The following is a 6,000-nucleotide window of genomic DNA, read 5'->3' on the forward strand; positions in this document are numbered from 1 at the left end:
ATAAGTAAAAAGTAAAGATTTAAAAAAAAATTATTAATAGTCTATTACAAACAAATGAGTTCAATTAAAAAAAATGAATTAAATTAGAAAAATAGTTTGATAAAATTAAACTAAAGTAAAAATAATTTCAAGCAAACCGACCTGAACTATTTCGACTACTTTTTTAGTTTAGTTAAATAAGTTATATATTTTTTAACTTTAATTTTGTTTTTCTAAAATTTAAAAGTGATTTAACTATGTGTAACACATTCTTATTACAAATGCCAAAAGAGAGATAGTGACCTATTTTTTCAAGTGATTTAAATATGTGGGATAATTTTTATAGGTGATAATTAATATTTATGTCTTATTTTTTAAAAGAGACATTAAAAAAAAACATTGAATATAAAAGATACTTTTAGTTTTTAATCTATTTATTTGATATATCTCCTAGTTTTAATTTTATAATGGAGATATAATATATTTTATTATTATTAAATATTATGTATTATGATATCTTAGGTTTTACTTTTTCCTTTACATCATGGGATATTATACTCTATATATTGAACAACTCTCTAATGGATTAATATGAAAAGTAAGAAAGCTCTCTGAGTTACTTTTCATCAAGCACTTCTTGTACATGTTATTTTTCCTTCACATGGCTTATACATATCTAATATGGTATCAGATGAAAAAAAAATCTTCTACATTTTCTCATTTCTTGTTGATTTTCTGCCATGGCAAATCCTACCTCATCCTTTGGTTAATCGCCTTCTGCAGGTTCTCGTCAACTTTCTTCAAGTTCTCATCGACTTCTCAAAATTCTTGATTTCTCAAGGTTTTTGAATTTTTCGAATTTCTCAAGATTCTAGATTTTCTCAAGATTTTAGACTTTCTCAATAGCCGGATGACGTTAAGGATTCATATCTCTAGTGTTTGGTTCACAATGCGTGAGCTGGACAACGTGACGATGTGAAATGTTCGCTTAATTCAAGGCGTGAGAATCATCAAAGGTTTTGGGAGATTTGGAGGGAAGGGTTTTGGAGAAAAAGGTTTAAGAAATTTGCAATATGTTATGTATTTTGGGGGAAGAATAGTAGACACATTTTTATTTTTAATTTTACTCATAGATTAATTAGTTATTTGCATAGATTTGGAGGGAAGGGTTTTGGAGAAAAAGGTTTAAGAAATTTGGAATATGTTATGTATTTTGGGGGAAGAATAGTAGACACATTTTTATTTTTAATTTTACTCATAGATTAATTAGTTATACCCATTCATTCTTTTTTCCAAGGATTCTCTTCGCATAGATACATTTATTATGGATCTAATTTTCTTTTTGTTTTATTAATATTAATAAAATTAGTAAGTAATCTCGTAAATAACAAGGATTTACATGCTAACTTTTTTCTGTGGATAATTATCCATGGGTAATTCAATGACTATGAAAAGGTTTTATGATAGTAGTGACCCTATAAGCTTTGGCCAAAATACTGATGTGGTGGAAGAGCCAAATGATGCCAACAAAGGAAATATGAGAAATAGGCAAAGAAGGGAGCACAAGATGCCAAAGTATCTTTGTTACTATGTCACTTAGTAGAAATATTTATAAGTCATTTGATATTTAGTATATTATTAGTATTTCTTATAATTGTTGAGTTGTGCATTCTGTTATAGATTCCTTTCAATATGCTATATTTTCTGTTTTCGCAAATCACGGATAGTCAATCTTTGACAACATAATTTTGTTAAATACCAAAGACATGAAATGAATGAAGGCAGCAAAATTTTCATCCTCTTTCTCTGTTATTTCTAGGAGGTCCCTTGATCCTCGAAATCAAGGCAGCTTATTACGTATCATTTGGTGCTCTCATTTCTCTCGTCATGGCCGAACACAACACACATTCCAAAACCATCGATGATGCAATCCTCTGCCTCACCCATAATCAATCCCTCCTTACCACTGCCCAAAACGAGCTTCACTCCAAGCTCAATTCCATCTTATCCCAACTTTCTCAAGTTGCCCTCCCCGACTCGCAACCTCCCTCCCCCTCACAACCTTCCACCTTCCACCTTCTTCAATGTCCCCCACTTCAATGGTCATGATGCAACCGGTTGAATCTTCAAGATCAACCAATTCTTCAAGTATCATTCTACGCCCAAAGCGGATCGACTCAAGGTGGCTTTCTTTTACATGGACGGTGCCGCTCTCAGCTGGTATCAATGGGTCCACCAAAACGACATGATTCAATCTTGGCCCAGCTTCCTTCAGGCCCTTGAAACCCGTTTTGCTTCAACCTACTATGAAGACCCTTGTGGCCTCCTTTTCAAGCTCACTCAACGATGTACGATTAATGACTACCTTACGAAATTTGAAAGATTGGCTAGTCGAGTTGTGGGTCTTCCCCCTTCGTCTCTCTTAAGTTGTTTTATTTCTGGTCTTTCTCCTGAGATCAGACGAGAGATTTTGGCTTTGCAACCACTAACCTTTATGCAGGTTGCTGCGTTGGCTAAGCTACAAGAGGATAAGTTTCATGATCTACGAAAAGGCTCCAGGAATCACTTTTCGTTTTTGCCATCACCGCTCTCTGCTACCCCATTGCCGAATCAGGGGCGCCTTTCTTCCCCTCTGCTACCTACACCTCCCAAGACCAACTACAAGAAGCTCTCACACAAGAAAATGCTAGCTCGTCGTGAGAAGGGATTGTGTTACAACTACGACGAAAAGTTTCACCCTAACCACAAATGCAAGGCTCATTTCTTCCTTTTGGTTGCAGAGGAACCCGAGGATGACAACAATCCTCCTTCGGACTTGTTAACAGATCCTAAACTCATTATCGTAAACGATTAACACAATGAGCTCTCTTCAGCCCAAATTAGTTTCAATGCACTATTCGGCTTAATAGCACCAGAAGCCCTTCGTCTTTTGGGCATCATTTTCAAGAAGCCAATAACTGTCCTTGTGGATGGTGGTAGCACACACAATTTCATCCAGAACCATGTGGCTAAATTCCTTAACTTACCAACGCAACCCACTCCTACATTGAAAGTGATGGTTGGCAATGGTAGTGTTATCGAAGGCCACCAGTTTTTTGTAGCAGTTCCAATTTCCTCACAAGGTCACATTTTTCTGGTTGATCTTCATGTTTTACCCATTAGTGGTGCATATGTGGTGTTAGGCATCTAATGGCTTAAGCCCTTGGGCCCAATTGTTACTGACTATTCTACAATGACAATGCGTTTTATGAAGGAAGGTCGTATGGTTGAATTGAGTGTCAATACACTTTTTGGACCTCAGGACATTTCAGCCCACCAACTAAAACATATTTTTCAGACCAATTTAACCATTGCTTAACATACATATTTTACCCTACTCTTCCCCATCTCAACCACATACGACTACACCACCTATTCACTCATATCCCCAGCTCTCCTCCTTACTACACAAATACAAATCATTTTTCCTTCCCCCTATATCTTTACCACCACCTTGTCCAATCGAACATCATATACACCTTTTACCCAACTCTTCTCCTATCAATGTGTGCCTCTATTGTTACCCCCATTTTCAAAAATGTGAGATTGAGAAACAAATTGATGAACTTCTCCACACGAGGCTAATACAGCCGAGCCACAGCCCGTTTTCTTCTTCGGTCCTACTTGTAAAAAAAAAAGACAACACTTGGATGTTTTGTGTGAATTTTTGGGCCCTAAATTCTATTTTTGTAAAAGATACATTTCCCTTACCCACTATTGACGAACTTCTGGATGAATTAGGTGGTGCAAAGTGGTTTTCCAAATTGGATCTTCGTTAGAGATTTCATCAAATTCGAATAAATGATGCCAATATCCACAAAACTGCATTCCACACCCACATGGGCTATTACGAGTTTCAGGTTATGCCATTTGGCCTTTGTAACTCCCCGTCGACATTTCAAGCAACAATGAATGAATTGTTGAACCCCTTCTTTCGCAAATTCGCTCACTTGAGTCATCTGGAGAACATGTTCCAAACCTAGTTTCAGGGTCAATTTTTTCTCAAAGGTTCTAAATGACTTTTTGCTCAACAACAACTTGAATATTTGGGTCACATTGTATCTGCTCAAGGGGTGGCAGCAAATCCTTCTAAAATTCAAGCAATGGTGTAGTGGCCATCTCCAACTTCCTTAAAAGCTTTACGTGGCTTTCTTGGTTTGACTGGATTTTATTGTCGTTTCATAAAAGGCTACGCTTGTATTGCTGCTGCATTGACGACCCTATTAAAAAAAGATCACTTTGATTGGAGTCCAACAGCTCAATCTGCTTTTGATAAGCTCAAACAAGCAATGACAGAAGCCCATGTTTTGGCTCTTCCAGATTTTATGGTTCCATTTCAACTTGAGACTAATGCATTGGGTTCTACTATGGGTGTTGTTCTAATGCAGCATGACCATCCTATTTCCTTCTTTAGTAAACCCTTCTGCCCTAGACTACTTCGTTCTTCAACTTATGTCCGCAAATTACATGTCCTCACCTCTGTTGTGAAGAAATGGTGACATTACTTATTGGGCCATCCATTTGTTATTATTATGGACCATTGTAGTCTTAAGGAGCTAATGTCCCAGTGATCCCGACTCCATAACAACAAGTTTACCTTTCCAAGTTGTTGGGATATGACTATACTATACAATATAGAGAAGGGAAACATAATGTGGTTGCGGACGCCCTTTCTCATCCCACTGATACTAGCCCTAGTCATTTTTTCATTCTTTCTATGCCTCGCTTCCTTTTCTTGGACAAATTACGTCAATCTCTTCAAGATAGTCTTGAATTTGTTTCATTATTGGCTAATGTGCGAAGCAATCCTATCAGTTTCCCACATCACAACATCCATAATGATCTTCTGTTGTATGATGGCAAGATATGGCTGAATCAGAACAATCCTTTTATTCCCCTACTTTTGGAGGAATACCACACTACATCCTTGGGAGGTCATATGGGACTTTCCAAAACTTTGACACGTATTCAAGGCAAATGCTTTTGGAAAGGCATGCGTTCAATTGTTCATACTTTCGTTTCTCAGTGTTCAACTTGTCAACAGACTATGAAACTCAGAAACCAGCTGGTTTATTACAGCCCCTTACACTTCCTCATGACACCTGGGAAGATCTCTTTCTTGATTTCATCACGGGATTACCTCCTTCCTTGGGTCATTCTATAATCCTTGTAGTTGTTGATCGTTTCTCTAAAGATGCTCATTTTGGCACTCTTCCCACTCATTTCACTACATTTAAGGTTGCCTAGCTTTTCATGGACATGGTTTGCAAGCACCATGGCATCCCGCGCAGCCTGGTTTCTGACCGTGATCCAATTTTTGTAAGTAGATTCTGGCGTGAATTGTTTCGTTTGTGCGGTACAAAGTTGCGCATGAGCACATCGTACCATCCCGAAACAGACAGGCAAACCGAAGTTCTTAATCGCACACTGGAACAATATCTCCGTTCTTTTGTACATTCCCACCCTTCCCATTGGGGAAGATACATTTCCCTTGCTGAATGGTCTTATAACACATCGATCCACTCTGCTATTGGAACCTCTCCTTTCTAGATTACATTTGGAAAACCGCCCCCATTTATCCTTTTTTATTTAACGGGTTCTTCTTTTGTCGAGGTAGTGGATTCATTGCTTACAACTCGCCAGAATCTTTTAGCTCAGTTGCGCGTAAAACTTGTGAAAGCACAGTTGACCATGAAGGAGACCATTGACCATCATCGTAGAGACGTCTTCTTCAATGTGGATGATTGGGTCTATGTTCGTCTACGACCATGCCGACAACGTTCTCTCCATTCTCCTACTACCCCCAAGTTGGCCAAGCGTTATTACGGTCCCTTCTACATCACAAAATGAATTGGGCATGTTGCCTATCAACTTGACCTTCCTTAGAATTCAAAAGTTCACCATGTATTTCACTGTTCTCTTTTGAAGCTGCACAAGGGCCCCATTCCTACTACACCTGTTGATTTTCCTCTTTAGACAAAG

The sequence above is a fragment of the Vigna unguiculata genome, chromosome 1 (assembly GCF_037176805.1).
Source record: "Vigna unguiculata cultivar grain cowpea cultivar isolate G323 ecotype 2 chromosome 1, ASM3717680v1, whole genome shotgun sequence".
NCBI classification, from domain to species: Eukaryota; Viridiplantae; Streptophyta; class Magnoliopsida; order Fabales; family Fabaceae; genus Vigna; species Vigna unguiculata.